Source organism: Pezoporus occidentalis, unplaced genomic scaffold (genome assembly GCF_034315485.1).
Source record: "Pezoporus occidentalis ecotype Australia unplaced genomic scaffold, CSIRO_AGI_Poc_V1 ctg289, whole genome shotgun sequence".
Taxonomy (NCBI): Eukaryota; Metazoa; Chordata; class Aves; order Psittaciformes; family Psittacidae; genus Pezoporus; species Pezoporus occidentalis.
The window spans coordinates 172163-194539 of NW_026914818.1; the positions used below are offsets into that span (position 1 = coordinate 172163).

General features: G+C 49.6%; 1 long non-coding RNA gene across 1 annotated transcript; it reads left to right on the plus strand.

The window, feature by feature from the left end:
- Positions 1 to 18313: 18313 nt before the first annotated feature.
- Positions 18314 to 19374, plus strand: LOC134167431 (uncharacterized). Its single transcript, XR_009966182.1, has 2 exons — positions 18314 to 18670; positions 19038 to 19374. It is a non-coding gene; the product is annotated as an uncharacterized LOC134167431 (long non-coding RNA).
- The last annotated feature ends 3003 nt before the right edge of the window (positions 19375 to 22377 follow it).

Consider the following 22377-nt stretch of genomic DNA (forward strand, 5'->3'; position numbering starts at 1 on the left):
GAAGCTCTGTGGCATGCTTGGGGTGCTTGTCCCAGCCTGCCTCCTCTGATGTGTGTGTGTGAGTGCTTGCAGGTCATGCTTGGTTGCTGTTCTTCAGCAAACTCACACTGCAGATCCTCCAAGGATTTCCCATGAAGGTAAAATCCTCTCGTTGTGTCAGCAAACAAAGGGATGAGGCAGAGGAGGGGGTTGCCAGGCTCATGTCAGCTTTTCACTTCCACGCTTTTTGTGACAGGAGTGCTGGGCTGTAGGCCCTGGGTTTGGGGATACAGAAGATATTCTGGGTGCTAAACAGTGCTCATAAGGTTGGTCCTATTGGTGCATGGGCACCCATCATCCCTCTGTAGCATCCTGGGGTGATGCTTGTGGCAGGAACCACAGCGGAAGGGACAGGTGGGTGGAATTTCATCCTTGCCCATTGATGAGGCATTGATTTATGCTGACATGAAGCAGGGCAGAAGTGTGGTGTGCAGGGGATATTTGCAGAAGGATCTATTGCTTCAGAGCTGTTCTCTTTGGGAAGCAGTGGGAAATACCTGTGTGTTTCAGGCAGAGCTGACACCCCAAGCCCATTTGCCACATCAGATAACTCTCAGTGAGTGCCCACCCCAGATGTGCTCCTGGGGCTCTGCACAGCCCGGATACACTGACCACAAACCAGCTGTTGCTTCTGTTGCTGAGCACATCAGCTGCTGCTTCTCCAGTGACTGCATCTGTCTCCATGTGTTTTAATTCCTGCTTGGCCTTCCTGCTGCTGCTGCCACTCCGTGTGTGTTTTTAAACCCTTAATGTATTAAAACAAAGAAAATACCCCGTAATTTCCTCTCCCTGCAAATGCTGGGTAATTACACCTGAGCTGCTAAAGCAATTCCAAACTTAACAAGGTAAGAGCCACCCCATGGATTATAATAACCCCTTTGGCTGAGGAAGAGCTCATTCTTGGCTAATTAAGTAGGACTGCTCAGATAGAAACATGTGGTAGGGAGTGTGGCTAATTGTGGGTCAGTTCTGCTGCAGGATGACCTGTCACCAGGCAGCATTTCTCCATATGGTCCCCATCAGCTGCCTGGTCCCTGTCTGGCCCACCCTGCTGTCATGGATGCAGGAGAGGTGCACTTCACTCATAGGTTTGTTAATATAAAGCAGTGGTTTAACTAAGTTTGTCAGTAAATGCAACAGTGGTTTCACAAGACTTGATGGTGAGGTGCACTTATTTACTGCATAGAGGACAGGATCAGACCAAGCTGTCAGGGAGACCCTCCCTTTGAGTCACGAGGTTCAGAAAGGATTCCTTGCTTTCCAAAGTCCTTCTCAGAGAGGAGTTTGGGTGCGGCTGGATCCAGACATAGTCCCAGATTTGGTCAGCAGTTTGTGTCTGAAGGGTTATATCTGTACCATCAATTCTTTATATCACAGCTGAGATTTCAGAGCTCTTCCCTGTGAGGCTGGTGAGGTGCTGGCACAGGGTGCCCCAGTAAGTGGCAAATGCCCCATCCCTGGCAATGTTCAAGGCCAGGTTGGACGGGGCTTGAAGCAACCTGCCCTAGTGGAAGGTGTCCCTGCCCGTGGTGGGTGGTTGGAACGGGGTGAGTTTTAAGGCCCCTTCCAACCCCAACCAGTCTGTGATTTGTTACAGACACCATCAGTTATCTTTGTGGATCAGAGAAGTTTAAAAAACCTACAGCACAGTCAGTTTTCCAGTTGTCTGGACTGACCATTTTTGTTAGTGCCAGAGATGGAAGTCAAAGAGCCAGTGATGGCAGGAAGCTGGTTTAGGAGTTGTCTTCCACAGCTGTCTTCTTATGGTCACTGATACAGAAGTTCATGCTGTAAGGACACGCACCAGGGGTGGGTCAGGCCTCTGAGTGCCCAGGTAACTGTGCTGCGCTGGTGCAGTCAGCTCTGCATTACCCCGTGTGTCAACTGCAAGCACAGGGCTCCTGTCAGGGAGCATCTGCAGCTGGGAGCTGCTTTCTTCTGAAGGGAAGGAGAGTTTAGCACAGTTCAAGGAAAGGATCAGCTTCCCAGGGTGCTCCAGTGCTGTTTGGGACTCCAAGAACCAGGCTGAAGGCTTCTCCTAGGATGATTGTGCATGTGTCTGGGAAGCCCGGGACACTAAAATGGCTAAAATCACACCCTTCTGTGGGAGGGCATTGGCAGGTTACAGAAGGTCATGGCAGAGCAGGCAGACCCCTTTGGGGTCTCTGTTGGGTCTCTGCCACTATCAAGTATGTCTGGATGCAAATACTCTCAATGGAAACTTCATTTGTTCCACTTTGTGTGGAACAGAATCCCTGCAGATCTGTCTGTATCTGTGGGTCTGGCTCCTCATCATCCTCATGCAATCCTCTTGCTAGCTCCAGGAGGGACTCCAGTGGTGTCCAGAGAGAAAGGGAGTAGGAAGCCTGTGTCTGACCATGTATTCCTAGTGATCCATGGCCTCTCAGCAGGAGAGGAACTGCCAGCTGCTAATTAAATACCAAGCCTGAGATGCAGTGTGCACAGCACTGAGCTCAGCATCTTACCCGTTTGGCTGGCATTGTGGTGTGTTTCATTCAGACACAAGATTAAGCCCTGTGGAATGAAAGCTTCCTGACACTTTGTCCTTGCATCCATCCAACACATCCAACATGGGGGAGGGAGGATTTCCACCTCTCTGTGAATTCTGGCACAATTGGAGTCATCTGTCTTGTGGGAATGGGAACAAAACCAGGTAGAAAGTGCAATTCAGATCCTGCTGCAGAGGAGCAGATTTCCCTAAGGAGTGCAAGGAAAGTGTTCTGTACCTGATTATCCACTGGAGACAAAGGCTTCTTAGTCCTTTGGACCCACAAGGCTCATGGTGAATCAGGAAGGAGTTTCTCCTCAGGCTTTGGACAGCAGTGTTCAATGCACTGAGTACTCAATCCTGTTAGTCCAGGAGGTTTGCAATTGGATGGCTGCAGTGAGAGGATTTCCCACTTCACTGGACACAGTCATTTGCTCCCCATAAAGGACAAACAAAGGCCCACTACTGACCCAGAGAGGATTAACAGGCTCATTCCCAGCCTTATTCTGGGCTGAATGCAACAGTCCCCCTGTGTGTGGCCTCTGAGCAATGATATCCCAGTAGCCCTGCAGCTCTGGGGTAGCCCTGCATCTGGTAAGCAGTGAGATTCAATGAGGCAGATGCAGAGCCCTTTAAACATCACAGATAGTTTTGTCTTACTTAGGTCAGGAATGGGCTCTGCATGAGTTCATATCCATCAGTCTGCAAACACAGGGCACTGCGCCAGGGGCAGCACCTTCAGGTTTGACGATGGGACAAGTGCTGCCCCTTGCCTTAGCTCCCACTCTGGTCTTGCTCATGGTCCTGGTTATCTTACAATGGAATTTTCCCCATTTCCCAGCCCAAATCATGAGCTACCTACACACCGCGTTCAGACTGCAGTTGCTACAGGAGAGGTGCCTGCAGGCTGTGTGCCTGCATGGACATTGCTTGCTCTTTGCAGAGCATTTGCCCATCCCTCTCAGCCTTCTCCTGGGGATCAGCTGCTGCTTCTCTGATTCACTGAAGCCCTCGGAACTTCCCCTGCTACAGCGGGCAGCAGGGTTTTGGCTGAGGTTTTACTTTTGCTGAGTCAGCATAATAAAAGGCAGAGCCCACTTTTATGTAAAGGCTAAAATCTGATTGATCCTTTGCTGCCTGACTCTTAGGGTAAGGCTGCGTGCTTGTCTGCCTTTTCATCATGTTATCTCTCTAGATTTTATTCCTCATTCTAGCAAGAATCTTTAAATGATGCTCTTTGGACAGTAAGTGCCAGCAGAAACACGTCCCCTTTTCACAATGTTAATGTTCCTCCTAAGCCCTGATAGAGCTCCTGTTCAGCACTTTTTCAGGGGACTTTGTCTCTGCTGTTTGAAGTTCCTTCTTTTCCCTGTCATTTCCAGCATGATCCCTCCAAAGCAAACATGCAGCATGACTTCAGAAGCTTAACCTAAACCCTTGGCAAGGACATTTTACACCATTTGATTTGCTCCCATTGCTCCACGGTTGTTATTCCACCATCAGCATCACCCTTGCCTTCCCCAGGGCTCCCAGCAGAGGGTCCAGAGGCAGTGTCTTTCCAGGCTGGTGCCGTTTCCCTGCACTCCCTGAAGACCAGTGAGATCTTCCTCTCATCTCCAAAGTGAGAGCTGGAGTTGGCTGGAGAGGCTGAGCCTGCAGGAGGAGTTGCTCAGTGCTTACATTGCAGGCAATGCAGTGAGCCTGACCGTTGCCTCGAGCCCAGCTTGCAGGAGCCAACAAGAAAACCCTAACACAAAAATGCAGTCAGTGCAGCAGCCCCCTGGTTTGGGATGGGCTTTTCCTCCTTAAAGTCATCATTTCTAAACAGACAGCAGACATCTGGAGGTTTCTGTGCAGGTGACAACACTTTCAGAGCACCTGGTTGCACCCCCACACCACAGGATTTCCCATCTCCTCCATGAGGTTGGCAGTATTTTGCTCTGGGAGCCACATTTGCATGTAAAAGCACTCCCTGGACAGTCCTCTCAAGGCAAATGCTTCTCTCTGGAGATTTTTTGTGTCCCTCACATGAGATGCAGCAAATCCAGGCCTTTCTCCAGCTCAGCACTTCCGTGTGCCCCTGCTCCAGCCTCTCTGAAAAACTCTGGCTGTGCAGGATGATTCAGGCTCCTCAGGTTTATTACCACAGCCTTGAAGGCAAGGGTTTGGATCACACTGACTGTGTTGTTCCGTGTGTAGTTATTGGCATCCTTGCAAAGGAGGTGCTCACCTGGGTATTCCAGGAATACAGACCTGGATAAGGTCCCAGAATGACTAACTGGGATCCGGAAGGTGGCATGAGACACCTTGCATCAACCCTTTCTTCAAGGCTCACAAAGCTTTCAGCAGGAGGTAGGTTTCCTACTCTCTATTGCTCTGCAGCTTTAATCTGTGGCTTTCACATCCACTGATGGCCACCCCAAAACCTACCATGTTCAGGTGATGCCACAGGGCACCTGGACCCCATTAGCCCGAAGATGAACATTTACAATCACCCCCTGCAGAACCTGGAGGTGTTCAAGCCCTATTGAAAACAATGAGGCTCTGCAGCTTTAGTAGGCATCTCCCACAGCATTGCTCTCAGCATGTTAGGTCTCCATCCTGCTGTCTTGCCCTGCCCTACACGGTAAGGAGCAGAGGAGGAGCAATGAGGCTGTACCCTCCCTCAGTGCAAAGCTGAGGTCCCGATGGGCTGTGGCTGCAATTTCAGGTCAGTTCTTATTCCTTCCCCCTGGAAGAAAATCTTTGATTTACGTGCTACACCTTGACTTTAATCACAGGCTGCGGGCATGGGTCCTGAGTGATGCATCTATATTCTGTCATGCTGCCACCCCGCGCAGCAGAGCTGCTCTGTCCTATGGGAGCATGTGCTGAGCCATGGAATTATTAGCCTGCTCCCTCCATCCAGGAAGAGAAAGGCAGAAATAATCCATGATTCTGGGCATTTGCTGCATTTTCCAGCAGTAATCCCTGCATCCCCTTCCCAGCACTCGGACCTTGTAGAAAGTCCCCCTCCAGATTTATTGTAGGCCCCCTTTAGGTACTGGGAGCTGCTCTAAGGTCTCCCCTTCAGGAGCCTTCTCTTCCCCAGGCTGACCCAGCCCAGCTCTCTCAGCCTGGCTCCAGAGCAGAGCTGCTCCAGCCCTTTGAACATACCTATGACCATCTCTGTTTCACCTTTGCTCGGAGTGGCTCAGCTGAAATCCTGAACTGGATGAGCCCGTGACCCTCCTGGGTGCTTGCAGAACCTGTGCTCGGGTGTGCAACAGCATTGCCTTTCCTGCCCACTCCAGCGCCCCGGGGCCATGAACCACTTGCCATGCTTGGAGCTCCCAGTGCAGCTTTGCTTCCTGTGGCCTGACCATCCTGACAACCCGGATGCCCAGGGTTTGGCACGGCTCAGGCTTGGCTGCCATGAAACGCTGGTGCTGTGCAGCAGTTCGTTTCCTACTCTGCGGATTTACCAGCAATTACCTTTCCTATTACTATGAGTCTCTTGCAGATCAATAAGAGATAACAGGCAGCACTGAGATCCCAGGAGAAATTCCTCCTTGGAGAGAACACAATAGATAAACCAAAGATTAAATCCACAGAGCTGCTCAGCAGCTACCTTGGGCACCTGAATTTAGGAGTTGTTTGTCCTGGAGATCTCAGAGCTTTCCTTGCCCAACATTTGCATTGCCCCATGGACTGCAGAGCCACAGCATGACCCAGGTCCCCTGCACTTGAGATTCCCAACCCATCTGCCTTCAAGCCTGGATCCACTGAACATGGCCGCAGCATAGCTTGCACCAGAGATCAGGATGCTGGCCCTGTGACTGTATTCACAACAGGAGTGAAGACAGAGGAGGGCAGGCTGTCTTTTCCCAAGGGAAATGCAAAACCCCACTGTGGGACACAGCACCATGCACTCAGGGATGCTGCTTTTCTAACACTCATGAGAAGGAGCACACCAGGCTGAGATCCCCAGAGGAAACAGAAGGAGAAATCCAGCTGAAAAATGATGCCTAAATACAGGGCAGACAGGCCCTGTTCTCACTGCTTGCTGCTGGCAGAGGGAGATATCTTCCCACCCCTCGTGGGACAGTCACACATGGCTTCACCAGACAGCCAGCTCCTCCACTCCAACGTGCGAAACCCAAGACAGTGACGCTGGTGGGAATTCCACCTCATCCTAGAGAGCTAAATCCTGCAGCACCCAACAGTTTTACACCCAGGAGACAAGCAAACTGCTGTGCCTGGCACATCTGTGCCTGGCTATGGCAATCCTTGCCTCAGAACAGGCAGCCCTGGAGTCCCCCCTGGCTTCCCCACCTTTGGAAATGAGTGATGATGCTCCTGTCTATAGCAAGCCAGCACCTTCCACCCTGCTGAGCTGCACCTTCTGACTGAACAGAGCACAGTGCTCTGATGCTCAGAGACCCTGAGGTGCTGCTCTCAGTGCAAGGAGCATTGCAGGGGTTCAACTGTTCAACTGTCTGAATGTTTTCTTCTTGGATGCTCAACCTGAATTTGCATGTTCAAGCACTAAGTAAGTCCCTCACCTCTGCCTCTTAAGCAGTAGGTGCATATCCGAGGATGTAAGCATGTGGGATAACAAGTGTATGCACATCACACTGGGAGAAAAGCAGCTTGTTCATCATCTTAAGTGCTGCTTAGTGTTTGTAGGATGCTTTGACATGCCAAGAGCCCACTGCTCAGGGAGGAAGTGGATAAATCCCTGTGGTTTGTGCATCATGTCTGGACAACTGGTCATGTTGTGTAGCGTCTTTGTTGTCTAGGAAATGCAAGAAGCAAGGCAGGGGCAGGGACTCCCGGTATGTTCCTGGGTGTTTTCCCACAAATTCACTTCTGTCCTTCCTTCAAGGGAGGAAGGAAAGGCAGAGGAGGTCTCCCACTTCCCTTCACCCTCCTGTAGGGTGTAATTTGTGTTAGCACCTGATCAGTTATGGTGGATCTTGTCCCTTCTGAGTGACTTTCCTGATCCTGCACAGTGAGATTTTCCATGCAGTGGGATAGCGTTTTCCCAGCCACGACAAGCATTGTGGTGATGTGACAGAAAGGAGAAAGTATGTCAAGGACCAGAGGGACTCAGTATGAGTCTTATAACTCAGAAAGCTGCTGAGCTAGATAAAACCAAACCAGAAGTAAAGGCTCATCCATGGGGACACAGAGGGAAGGGGAACAGAAAGAGTTGTTTGTGGGTTTTTTTATTCCTGTCCCATCTGGCCTAGTCACTGAGTGCCTTCTCTTTCAGAACTGTACTTATTCAAGCTTATATTCTAATATAACTCAGTTTGGAGCTTAAAAGCTCTTTTGGTCTTTGTATTGAAAAGGGGTAAGGGCAGATCTTCCTCTCTGCTCGGGCTGGCTCAGGGTCCCTACTTCAGGAGCGCATGTGCCCTGCGAAGCACAGTCCTTGCCCCTTGCAACCACGAAGGCTGGAAGGGTGAAGCAGGAGTGCAGGAACAGCTGCCTGGCACAGACAGGAGAGAGGGAGGCCAAGGCAGCAGCCTCAGGGAGAGTGATGCTTGGGTTGTGAGGGGCCTGGGAGCCTGCTCTGGCACAGATTAGCTTCTTGATTACTGCACTGTGTTCTCATCAGAAGAGAAGAGGGGTTGATCAAGGGAAGATTACCTCCAAAAGGGAAGAGAAGGTTTCATTAGAGAGGCTTAGATGATGTGAAGTAACTTTATTCATCTTCTGAACAGCTCAGTTTAACCCTTCGGGAAGGGTTTGTCTCCTCTCCTGCCTGTTTCAGCAGGCAGCTCTCAGCACTGGCAGATTATCTTCCCTGAAACTCAGAGATGCTCCAGGACTGACATTTGTCCCCAGAAGTCTGGCCTTGATGTGCAGCATACACATAGACTCTGTCTCTTTCTCTAGCAATTAACGTGGGCACGAAGCCTCTTCCAAACCCACCTCCAAAGGTTAGAGGTAGAATGGGAAATATCCAACAATCCTGTGCACCTGAGAGCCCAAAATCCAATGAGACTATGTGTGCAGTGCCCAACTTACTGCTGCTGCTGCTCAGGGCTTGGCAGGTGCAGTAAAGGACCTCTCTGCTCCTGCTGGGGCAAGATAGATTATTCTCCTGCTCCTTGTCCTTTTGATACATAAACCTGAGCTGTGTGCAAAGGAGATACAGCCCATCTTCTCTGCTCTCCAGAGCTTGTTGTCTTGGTTGCCTTTTCTGTTGACAGAAACTGGCACTTCTAGAGCACAGGGATTCTTCTGTTACGAGAGATGCCTGAAGAAATGCAGCTGAGCTGCTCCCAGCATTGCTGCTCCCCATCCACAATTGCTCTGAAAGGTGCACAGAAGAGGTGAGGTGTTTACCTCAGACATCAGGTCAGCTTTGTGACTGCAAAACGTAGTGGTTATGAAACCACGGGGAAGTGCAAAGCTGCATGATCATCACTGGGACAGATCTGCTGGTGAGGCAAGTCCTCATGCAAACTTTTACAGGTGAGGTGATGGAAGGGCTCAGGGCATGGTGAATTATGATATTCCTTTATATTCAAGGCTTCTCTCTGCAGTATGAATGACAGTCTCAGTGCGGCATCCTCCGGAGCATCCCTTGGCTCTGTGTAGGTTTGGCCTACTACAACTCTGCAGACTTAACAGTGAGAACTCAGGACACGATCAGGATTTTTCTGGCAAAGGAGAGCTGTCAGTCTAACAGAGCTCTCCTCTGGGATCACAGAGGGCAAATAAAGCCAAACTGCGCCCAATTGGACAGACCTTGGCATCCAGTGGGCACGGCTGAACTGTGTGAGAAGGTCTGTACGTCCGTGGGTTGGTTTTAGGGTTCTTTTAAAAGATGTGAGGAAATGATCCATCAAGATAATGCCAGACTACAAGAAATGATCTCTGCTATTTTGGCCTCCCACTGCTGGTATGAAGGATTCCATCCTCCCATCATTCAGCCCCTGAGAAACCTTCCCAGAAATGATGAGTTCAATACCTGAACTAAGCCTTAAAAACTGTGGGAACGCAGCCTTGTACAGATCCTCTCTCTTCTTTGGCTTTTCTTCACCTGCCCTAATTCCTTCCTCTCCCTCTTCTATTTTCCTTATTTCCCTCTGTGTAGCAGGATGCTGCCTTACCTGGGTGTAATTACATCCTTGTGGTATTGCTGGAAGCATTCAACTGGTGAGGTCACTGAATGGATTAAGCAACTTCGTGGATGACATAAGTTTGCCAAGTCTCAGAAGAAAGGGTCACTGAATGTTCCTACAACAGTGACTTGCAATTTGATCCCTCACCAGAGACATATTTTCTGTTTTGCTGTTCTTTTTGGCCATGTTAATGTATTTTGAGCCTTGTTTTTCCTGATAGAAAGCAGAATCGAATACCAGCAGTGACAGCACCTTAGCCTAGCATCATTCAATTGATTTATTCCCCCACCTCAGAAAGCACAGTTATTACTTTCTTTAATAATGTCAAAGAGGCTCTCAGACAAGGGACCTTCCTCTATTAAGGTTTTCTATTGCTAAAGAAAAGTGAGGAAAAGATGCTGTTACAAGGGAAGGCTTAACACATAGTGAATGTTTTAACTACTCTTTTGCTTCTCCCACCCCCGAACTCTTCATTAAGGTTTACGTAGGTTCTTGATATTGCTCATTGCCCTGAGAATAAGTAAGCCAAGAGGTTTTTTTTGCTGACAGCCCCATGAAAAGTCGCACTTTGGGCTGTGGCATGGTCTTTGTTCTCAGCAGTGTTCAGATCCCAGTTACTCCATCAGCAGTGTGTGGGAAGCAGAGACCCTGGAGAGGGCATGGGGAAGATTTCAGTAGCTGAGGGAATTCAGGTGTGGTGAGACCATGGCAGAGAGACAGGGCAGAAAATAGAAGATGGGACAGGACAGCTGGGGAAGGAGCTGGGAGCCATAGGAAATGCTGGAAGGTGCATGACAACCAGATAAAGTTGTCTGGGACTGGGGACTCCTAGGACAGCCTGAGCTCCCGGATAGCTGCATTCAGTGGCCTGAACCAAGTCTTTGTGTTCTCCTACCAGGCAGACCTCAAACAGATTAGAAAATTCACCCTGTGTCTCCTGCTTCTTGCTACTGTCTTCAGCCAACCCAGACGTCCTCCGGAGAGCACAATGTATGAGCATCCCTGCCAGAGATCGGTCACTGTGTTCCTGTTGGTAATCTCGCAGGCTAAGCTCAGGCCTGGCATCTTTTGTGTGTGACTCTACTCTGAAGATGAAAAACCAGAGAAGGTGGATTTATTAAGCAAGCCTGTGTCCTGCCCATCCCTTGGACACAGATCATGTGGTGATGTCGGGGCAAGGCCTCATGTTTGATGGGGACTTTGGGTGTGTTTAGTGGGCAGACCTGCACCTTCCCAGGGGCAAATTCCTCTTTGCTTACCCACCTGCCACACTAGGGCTCTGATTGCTGTGTCTCCCTCTGAAATGGCCTCACTTTGAGTTACAATACAAAAGGGATGTAGATCTGCTCAAGTGAGTTCAGGAGAGGGCCATGATGATGATCCAAAGGCTGGAGCCACCAAGACTCCAAGTCTCTCACGGTCTCCATTGCTTTTCTTTCCTCCCTGGAGAAAAATAATGGAGACAATGCCACTATAAGGCCCAAACCTTCAAATGACAAAGACGGTGCACAGGTCTTCAGAGGTTGCCTCATGGCAGAGGAGACCAGCAGCTCCTTTCCTCTCTAAGGAGCTGATAGTCTTTCCCCAGAGACTGATGGTGACTCTGATTTCCCAAGCTGGACTGGAGATTGCCGGTGTTGATCATCTGGTTACTCTCTGACCGCAGCTCTATGGCCTCTTTCTTCAGCAGTTCCACCATCAGGCATACTCCACACAGGATGATGCCCTGACTACCAGTGGCAAGAAAAGAAAGACCACAGCCTAAGAAAGTCCAAGCAAGGCTCTTGCAAGAGGCAAGCAGGTCTGGGACCCCAGCTTGACATACCTTGCATGCTAAGGGTACACGGGACCCTTCTGAAGTCCCCAAGGGACCATGCCATTGAGAGGTCTTTGCTTCCTCCCCTTCTTCCTCCTTACATCCCCCCTAGTGGGGACGGGTTGGGATTTCCTGCAGGCCTTTCAGGCAGCTCTGGCAGGAGGATGAGCAGCTACATCCCACCTCTCTGTGAGGCGCAGGGAGAGAAATCAGAGCCGTGTGTGTGCAGCTGCTGGAGCCCTGGTGCAGCCCGGAGTCAGACATTGTGACTGTTATTGCACATTAGAGATGGTAATTTTCTAACAGAAAAGGTATTGCACCCAACATGAGGTAATTTATTTTAGATCTCATTATGATGGATAAAGATGAATTAATCACCATGCTGGAAGTTAGTGGTTGCTTAGGGACCCATGATCATGACCTGATTATATCTAATACAGGCAAAGAGAGAACGGTCCCAAACACTTCAATATATCTATAGACACATACACACTCACATGATGTTTTAAATAGACTCATTTCCCAAAGCTGGGGAAAATTATGAGTGGAATTAATTTGGAGGGAAATTTTATTAAAAAAAAAGGAGAATGAAGATGGGAAGTTCTTTAATGAGAGCTTATTAGGTCATAATTTCACCTCAAAGAAAGAAGACAATTTTGCCTGAAGTCCACACTGATTTAGTGGCAAAATGAAGGAGGCTATTAGAAATAAAAATGCACCGTGGAAAGAATAGAGGAAAGGAAGGAAGTCATGGTTACTGGTATGCATTTCATCAGAGAAAGGCAGGAAATTGAGAAGGGAAACTGAATAAAAACAAAATCAATGGCTGGCAAATTGCTGAACAGTTAAGAGTTTAAGTGATGTATTGGATGCGTGTGGCAAGATTTTGGCAGCTGGAGGGGACATAGGAGTGTCTTCAGTGAGAAGCTGCTGGAAGCTTCCCCTGAGTCCAATGGAACCAATGCAGCCATCTCCAAGATGGACTCACCACTGGCCAAGGCTGATCCCATCAGTGATGGTGGCATCACCTCTGAGATGATGTATTTAAAAAGGGAAAAGCCCCTGTGCAATTGCAGCTGGAGAGAGAAGGGAGAATATGTGAGAGCAGCAGCTCTACAGACACCACGGTCAGTGCATTTAATCATAGAACCATAGAATCAACCTTTAAGCTCATCCAGTCCCACTGTTCCCCAACGCTGCCAAGGCCACCACTAACCCATGGTACTGAGGGCCTCATCTGCACGGTGTGTGAACACTCGCAGGGACGGTGACTCCAGCCCTGCCCTGGTTAAGCAGGGCTTCACTTCAAGGTGGCATAAGCAAACACTGCCACTAATAAAGGCATTCCAGCCCACCCCACACGAGCCTGCACGTTCCAGTCTGGTGGCATCCTTTCACTGTTAACACCAAGAGTTGAGGCAAACTGGGCCAGTGACCTCAGACTGTGTGCAGCTACAGGAGCTACAGCTGAATGGTTTATATTATGGTTTGTATTCTGCCAGTTCAATTCCCCAGCCCAAGAAATGGCTTCTTTCTATGTATTTATTATTATTCTTTTCCAGGAGCAGCACTTCCTTACCTGAGCTTAATCTGTTTCTCAAAATGAATGGCTTTAACATTTCCTTGGGTGTTTGGTTCACTGTCACAGAGTGTCCTGTTTAAAACACAGCTCCACAGACAGCAGAAGCAACCTGCACTTGGTTTCCTGTGGCTGTCTACTGCGTGCTTCCTCATGTGTCTACCAATTTGGTTGATCTCCGAAGGAAGCCTTTCTCAGCAGAGGACCAGTTTGGGTCAGTTTCCCCTAGTTTGGTTACATTCATGGTATTTGTAAGAACACGGTATCTCTGTGAGCTCTACCTCTGTGCTGAACTTGAGGAAAGGTGGCAACAGCAGGATTGACAGGCAGTAATATCATGTAATTCCTGCTTCCTGAGGAAACCTGGCTGAAAAGAACACCAAACTGCATCAGTCAAGCACTTGATAAATGGACTAAGAACTGCCTAATGGATCTCACAATAAAAGTTCCTGGAGAAACAGGCTTTCTGCAGCTCAGGATACAGAGCAGTGCTTATTCAACAGCTTCCCTCAAGTTCTGGAGGCAAATAAAAACTACTTCTGTGTAGGTGGATGATAAAGACTGCCTAAGCAGTCCTTTCCCCTTTCCTTTCCCCTTTCCTTTCCTTTCCTTTCCTTTCCTTTCCTTTCCTTTCCTTTCCTTTCCTTTCCTTTCCTTCCTTTCCTTTCCTTTCCCCTTTCCTTTCCCCTTTCCTTCCTTTCCTTTCCTTTCCTTTCCTTTCCTTTCCTTTCCTTTTTCCTTTCCTTTCCTTTCCTTTTTCCTTTCCCTTTCCTTCCTTTCCCCTTTCCTTCCTTTCCCCTTTCCTTCCTTTCCCCTTTCCTTCCTTTCCCCTTTCCTTCCTTTCCCCTTTCCTTCCTTTCCCCTTTCCTTCCTTTCCCCTTTCCTTTCCTTTCCTTTCCTTTCCTTTCCTTTCCTTTCCTTTCCTTTCCTTTCCTTTCCTTTCCTTTCCTTTCCTTTCCTTTCCTTTCCTTTCCTTTCCTTTCCTTACCTTTCCTTTCCTTTCCTTTCTGCCCTCCTGAAATGGCTCAGATCCCTCCTACCACAACTACCACAAGCCACGGGACATGAACTGTTTGTGTTGTCTAAATAATCCTCAACCCTCACATGCTGGGCTCTACAACACGGTTCATCATGCTCCTGCCAGGAACATGTGGGGCAGGTAATTCCTGACAGGTCCAACCACTGCTTGTTCCTCCAGGTGAACTGGTGCCATGTGGCTGTCAGATCACTGCCAGCTCTGGCAGCAGCATGGGGAGCCTGCGACAGCCAAGTCTGAATCCTCACTGCTGGGCAGGTAAGGTCCACTGTGGAGGCAGTGTTCTCACAGGAGAATAGATAATTGGTACATAAACTCTGAATAATCCTGAAAGATACAGCAAGGCCATGAGAGGCCCGAGGAAGCCTAAACAAGCAAGATAAGAAGCTGGAATTCACCGAGTTAATGAGAACTGTGGACTGTTGGCAAGCTTTCGAGGTCAAGTTCTCACACCTGTGCTTAACCAATTATATGTTAGTCACTAAGGGTCTTCAAGACATGTATCCAGTCATAATATGCCAAATCACTGTAAGTGCATGTAAGAAACAGTATATAAGGAGTTAAGGCTTTGTAATGAATGGCTTTTGTCTGATCATATTGATCTCTGACTGAGTCCGTATATATTCTGTGGCAGTCCACAATCACTGTTAGCAAATGTGTGGTTCCATCTGTGTGTGCTGTGAACATGTGGGTACATGAGCAGCAGTGCCCTGGGTACAAGGGATGAAGGTGGTTTGGTACCTGGGGAAGCGCATGGGATGGGAAGGTCATTGCTCCTTCCTTTTCCTGGTGTATCATTCTGGTGGTAGGAAGTGAAGGTCAGACACCGAGCAGGACCACGGCATGATTTAATCCTCTGGGCAAGGGATCATCACTCTGCCTTGCTCTTCCACTAAATCCAGCTTGGCCCCAGGGAATGGGGACAGTGTTTGGTGGGGGGATTTCCTGGGAGCTGTGGCTGACAATCTTCTTTGCCAACTGCCTCTCCTGGGGTTTGTGTGGTCTGAACACCTCAGTGCATGCCCCCAGCAGAGACCACAGTCCTGGTCCCACCGGGACCGGGAATGCTGTCTCCTTCCCCTTCCAGTTCTGATGAGTTGAAGCCCTGCTCAGCTCTAGGAAGGGCAATTAGGGAGACAAGGTGAAAAGAAAGGCATAAAACACTGAAAGCAAGGTGGGAACAAGTAAATTCTCACAGCCTGGTTTTGAAGCTGACAAATGAAATCACTGTCCTATCACTGATTGATGGCTTGGCTTTGTAAACGAAGATTTGGGAAGGGTTTTACCCACACTTACTACAAGTGCAATGAGGAGTAAAAGGGCAATGTGGGATAGGCAAATCCAGTTGGAGAAAAGGCTGCTTGGTCATTCAGGATGTTTCCGAGCAAGACTGCCATCTCCTGGGTCAATCTCGAGCGACCAATGTCCTGAACCGCCTGCATGAAGGACTGCATCCTATCATAGCCTTAGTGTATCAGCCAACCATGCCAATGGTGTCCATCCTTCCCTAGAGTACCATGCTGGGAAGTGACGTACAGAACAGTGATGCTCAAAGAGGAGATACCACTTTGGATCTCCTCCAGGAGAGGAGAGGCTGATCCCTCAGCCCCAGCTTTTCGGTGGAGCCATGATTCCTGCTGAAGTGTTTCCAGGCTCTTGCTGTAGGAAACGCTGTGTGTTCATGCACACAACCAGCCCTGGGCCTGCCCTGCAAACCCCAGCGTTTCCATGCCCAGTAAGTAGCAGCCTCAGGATGTTTCAAGGAAAACAGTGCTTCATTCATGACGTTGTTGGCTTGAGCTGACAGCTCTCCACCTGCACCAGCTGCAGCATTGGCTCAGCTGCCAGCTCTGGGCACAGGACCCACATCAGTCACTCAGAGCCGGTGTATTCTAGAAATGGCAGAAAAGCAGAGGGAGGAGTTAGCTAAGCTGGGGCGTAGAGAGCTGCAGAATGCCCAAACTGACCCTGTTCCCAGCTCATGCTGTGGGATGAGTGGGGAAGAAACAAGGGAGATGTTTTCCTAAGCACACTGGCAAATGGTGCTGGACAGAGGTGGTGGAAACTTTGCCCTTGCAGCCAAAGCTGAAACATGCTACAGTGTCCAGGGTGAGACATGGATGTTCCCGGTTGAGACGAGAGCCCTGGCTGCAGCCTGTACATTTACTGGGCCAACCAGTCACACTCATCTTGGCTGATGCATTCAAGCACACAGCTGGATGCTCATGGACTCACCTGTCCAGTCTGGACTAGTTCACTTCCAGATGTGGGAGTCTGGAATAATGCAGAGATGCTAAATCCCAAACCTGGCTGAGGCTAACCCGGGAGACTCTCAAACCATCTGCAAACTGCCAGGCTCATTCAGCAGATGGCAATCAGAGCCACTGGCCAAGCGGGAGCAGTGCTGTTGGCCAGGCTGGGGTTGTTCCTGGCAGTACTGCAATATTGTCTTAGTCAATAACTGACAAGATGCTACAGGCTGTGAATTGCCAATACAACATTAATGAGTATGGGCTGAATTATTGGAAGTGTGTAGCTGGAGAGACAGCTCCGAGGACATGTAGATACCCGCCAGCACCAGGACAGCTTGGGAGAAGCTAGGGCTGAGTCCTGGCAGCTGGAGGAGACCTCAGCCGACAAACCCTGTAATGCCCCCAGGGCTCAGGGTCTACTTGCTTCTCCAGATTACTCTTACACCAAAAGTCTCATTATAAGCAAAAGGGAAGACACCATACCTACAGAACCAAGTCTGGTTACTACTTTGGCCATCTAATAGTGCAAGTCACCTAATTCATACAAAACCCCCTATTTAGTAACATAACCAAAATTGTTATACAAAAACCTTCCCAACATCTGTCCTTTTCTCTGGTGCTGCGCTCACTCTCAATGTCCCTCTGGGTCTGTGTGTAGACCTTGCCCAGAGTGCCAGGCTTCCTGAGGCAGAGAGGTGATGGGGAGGCAAAGAGAGCCACCAGCATCCCTAGTCCTTTGCTGTCTGATGTTCATGGTGGAGTTTCCTCTGCCTCAGTTTGGGAGACCCCAGTGTTATTCTTTTATGCTCTATCTTCATCAACTCCTAGCTAGAGTTTGAAAGATGCACAGTAGCCTCCCACAGCTTGAGTTCACATGAAGAGCTCTTTTCACTAAGCATGGCAACCTGGATCTGTTAAACCATTAACATTCACAGTGTGTACAGAGTTTAGTTAAAACAGTGTCATAGAATCCCAGCCTGGTTTGCGTTGGAAGGGAACTTAAAGCTCCTCCAGCTCCAACCCCTGCCACGGGCAGGGACCCCTTCCACTGGAGCAGCTTGCTCCAAGCCCCTGTGTCCAACCTGGCCTTGAACACTGCCAGGGATGGGGCAGCCACAGCTTCTCTGGGCACCCTGTGCCAGCGCCTCAGCACCCTCACAGGGAAGAGCTTCTGCCTAAGAGCTCAGCTCAGTCTCCCCTCTGGCAGGTTAAAGCCATTCCCCTTGGCCTGTCCCTACAGGCCCTTGTCCAAAGCCCTTCTCCAGGTTTCTTGCAGGCTCCCTTTGGGTAATGGAAGGTTGTTGTAAGGTCTCCCTGGAGCCTTCTTTTCTCCAGGCAGAAGGCAGTTGTTGAAACAAGCTAAAAGTAACGCAAACCAAGGCAAGACCAGACCAGTCCTGAGACTCCTCACTGTCAGGCCAATAAGGTGCCTTTGGCTTTATACTAGAATGACAAAAATTATAGGGGTACACTGCCATCATGATCAGACACATACACGCACACATGGTACCATGCTGCTAAATTTAATGTCACAAACTGAGTAATGCTTTTCAGCCTTGGGCTGTACAGAGCTCCTATTTCACTGCCATTACAGACACCACAATGCCATGGGCTCCGTGTGTTTCCTTGCAGGCACAGGACTTGGCTCAGAATGAAGGTGAGCAGCACCAGGCTGGGACAGGATGCTGCTGAGCCCATTTTCCTGACCGATACATGAGTGATGGGCAGGGATCCGACTCTCCCGGTTGCACCAGGCAGACTACTGGGCACAAAGATGAAGGTGGGAAATGTGCAGCTTTCTCTCTGCTCCCTTCTCCACACCTTTCTTTCAGAAATTATCTATAAATCAATCCTGACTCTGCTCAAATGTTTAATGCTCACCTCAAACCCCATTTTCAATTGCACAATGCTCCTCATGTCTTATGTGATCATCTCCAGTTCATTTTCACCCCTCACTCAAGACCATTCACCCCTCCCTTTGATGCATTCAAAAGACTCTGATAGAAGCATGTACCCTGTACCCTGAATAATCTTCTCCAGCAAAACACCCTGAGCTACCTGTGAGCAACGTGCTGCAGCATGACACAGGAGAGCTCAGACTGCACTAGCCTTGAGGGCAGCTCCCACTGAAGAGGCTCCTCATTTCCCTGCTTGTTCATACCAGGGCATGAGTTTCAGGAAGGAGATGGAGATTGCAGAATAAGATCATTTTGTGGCAGCGTGGAGATCTCTGAGTCATCCCACTCACTGCTGTCACCTGAGGACATTTACCCAAGAGCTCTGCCAGCTAAACTGCTCCCAGGGATGCTCTGGGTGAGGTGAGGGAAGGGATGCACTTCCTGCATGCTGTATCTGAACACACTGCGGTGCCTCGCCTGTGCAGGGGCTCCTTTGAGCTGCTCATGGTCTTCTTCAGACACTGACGAAAGGAAGGAAGACACAGGAGGAAGCCCACAGTATGTCCTTGTGAACAAGTCACAGGTGGGGAGTGCATTAGCTCTGTGCTGCTGTGCCTCAGCCCTGCTGCTCACACCACGGCTGGGGCTCCCCCAGCAATGCCAGGTCCTGCCCTGCCCTGCTCCCCTATGAGGCTCAGGCAAGAGGGGGATGTGGGGCTGCAGAGGCTGGCACCAAGTGAGCCAGGAAAAGAGCCAACAATTTCCTTACTCTAACACCTAATTTCAGGTTCTGGGATGCTCAGTGTGTATGTGCCACTCTGATTCAACTCCTCCTACAACCCCTTTGTGGAGATCAAGCACGCTCTTGCACTAAGAAAGTAACACGCAGCAGCAGCATAGCAGAGACACAGTCTGGGAACAGGCACCGTGGACGGTGGCTTTGAGACAAGTCTGTCTATAGCTCATTATCTGATTGCAATGAACGTGGGCAGCAGAGCACTGAGACACTCCACAGCTCCCTCACCAACTCCCGGCACTCAGAACACTTGACTCAGGTCTCAGAAAACATTATGCTGTCCAAAAATAATGAGATTTTAAAAATTAATAAACTCCAACTCTGTTTATTTGCCTCCTTCTTTTTTTTTTTTTTTTTAGCTGTTCAGAATGGTGTTTCCAGCTTTCCTCTGCAGTCACAAGTTTGGCTCTGATGTGATTTTCATTCAAGACTGAGCGTCTCCTGTAATCCCCCAACTCTGGCAGCAGAAAAATAACAGCTCTCTGGGGACTGAATCATCAGAACAGCCAGCACTGGTCAATCTTTTCAGGTTGGAAAAGTAGGAATGGGGATACTCTTCAGAACACTCCTGACTGACTTGGAAACTAGAGAATTACATTACTTGTAAATGCCTCACCTCTGGGCTTCGTGATCCTTCCTAGGACACAGCAATCTTCTTCTGGACCTCACCAAAATCCCAGGACCAAACCTCACCATGGTGGGAACGGTTCAGAGCATGAGGATGTCAAATGTCAGGAGGAGCTAACTGGTCCTACCCGACCCGCTGGCACCACACGTGTCCTTGCAGAGAAGGAACTGGCTTCTCTGCCTGGGATGGCAAAACACGGCAATCGGTGCTGCCTGCTTTGCTGTGATGTAGGGCTTGGGCTGGGGTAGGGGCTTGGGAACAGCCCAAATGAAGATGGGCAAATTTCAGCAAGTTCAAACCTTCGCCCAGTGAATAACATCAAATTCACACCCATCATGTGTCCTTTGCTCTTTTTCCACTCACTGACAGTTGATTTTCTCACCATGCCAGTAATGCTGCTGTGAAAACTCTGTGCCTCCCCAGAGAAGCAGGGGAAGACTGGATCCATAGTTTTGCTTCTGGGTGCCCTTGTGCTGTATGTTCTGTCCAGGTCCAATGTCTTCCAGAGTGTTCACCAACCCAAATGATGCAGTTTAGTCCTGTACTTCTTCAGCCCTATATAAGACAGATTTGCTCGAAAGCTCAACAAGAGAATTGGTCCTTTCTTTCTGAAAGCTTAGGAAATGAGGACCCGGTATTCTTCAGTGATAAATGTGTGCATGCTGACACTCCCCAGTGCCCAGTTTTCCTTGTTGTACTCAAGAAACAAATAAGCTTGGGAAAAAAGAGAGACTGCAATTGTGATGGGAGAGCCATGCTTTCCTGAAGTATTAGCAAGTGAGGTATCGCAAGAGCGAGGCTGCTGGGCTCCTCTCCAGGGAAGGAGCATTTCAGACATGCACATTCCCTGAGGACAAGTCTGACTCATCCCGCTCTGGATCAACTCCACAATCTCTCCACAGCCATTAGAGGAGGACACAGGGACTTTCTGGGCTGCAGGTGCACACTGAAGCAGGATCACATTCAGTTTCTCATTGACCAGTGCGCCCAGTCCTTCTTCTCAGGGCTGCTCCATCCAGTCTACCCCAGCCTGTGTTTATGCTAGGGATTGCCCTGTCCCAGCCACGGGACCTCGATTTATGTACACAATACATAAACTTCTATACATTACATAGATCATATATAAATATCTGTTCCTTAAATACATTATTTCAACAAGGGTAGGAAAAATTTTGTTTCACCTTATTTTGCAGCTGATCAAGAAAACCAGAGCGACCCAGTCCAGCACAGCCACCGTCACTGCATAATGAGCACAGAACACGGGGCAAGGCCAGGCTAGCACAGCACAGCATGCTGCCTTTCTCGCAGCTCGGGGTATAAAAAAGCAGGATTCAGTGTGCTGGATTTTGATCCGACAAGACCGATGTGTCTCTCAATCCTGGCACAACACAGGCCTGTGCAAGCCTCTCCTGCTTCTGTCGCTGATATTCAGCATTCCCTACAACACCATTCCTTCTTTGGGTGAAGAAACTGAGGGTACATAAGAGCCACATGCTGGCACAGGGCAAGGGGAGACAATTGTTGTTGAATTATTCCCCTTCCTGTTCAGACTGTTGGGGGGCAGCAGCTTTTTCTGTGATGATTGTGTTGCGTGTGTTCCCTCCAGGAGTTTCTGTGAGGATTGCTCACTGGTTTCCATTCATTTAGGTAAGGAGGATTTGGTGGTTTTCTCTCTCCTTTCTTCCTTGGTTGATGGGGTGTAGGACTGCATGAGTATCAAGAAGGCAAAGTGCCAAGTCCTGCATTTGCACCACAACCCGATTCAGCACTCAGGTTTGGGGAAGCTGCCCATGGAATAGGACCTGGGGGTGCTGATTGACGGAGCTGAACGTGAGCAGCTTGTGCCCAGGCAGCCAAGAAGCCACCAGCATCCTGGCCTGGATCAGCACCAGTGCGGCACCAGGGCCAGGGCAGGGATTGTGCCCCTGCACTGGGCACTGCTGAGGCTGCACCTCGAATCCTGTGTTCAGTTTTGGGCCCTTCACTCCAAGAGAGACATTGAGGTGCTGGAGAGGGGCCAGAGAAGGGCACTGGAGCTGGTGCAAGGCCTGGAGCACAGGGGTGATGGGGAACAGCTGAGGGACCTGGGGGGTTCAGTGTGGAGAAGGCTCAGAGGGGACCTGATGGCTCCCTACAACTGCCTGAGAGGAGGATGGAGCCAGGAGGGGCTGGGCTCTGCTCCCAAGGAACAAGGGATGGGACAAGAGGAAACAGCCTCAAGCTGCCCCAGGGCAGGTTTAGATGGAGCTGAGGAACAATTCCTGCCCCAGAGGGTGCTCAGGCATTGGAACAGGCTGCCCAGGGCAGGGCTGCAGGCACCGTCCCTGCAAGTGTTCACACACCGTGGAGACGAGGCCTCAGTGCCATGGGGCAGTGGTGACCTGGGCAGTGCTGGGAACAGTTGGATTTGATGAGCTTAAAGGGCTTTTCCAACCTGGTTGATTCTGTGATTCACCCACAGCTCACGTGCAGTTGCTGTATGGGTGTGTTAGCTGCCAGATTCCTCTGTCCACCTACCTCTCCTTTTATCTTGCTTGCTCATCCATTGTTTTGTGGTTTGTTTTCCTTAAATCTAGTTTGTTGCTTCTGTTTTCTTCTGGTATCATCCAGAGGCTTCTCCTCATAATGCTTCTGCTGGTTGGCTCCCAGCTGGTGGCCCCTCATTAAAAAGGCTTGCACCAGTGATCTGTGACTGCGAGAGAG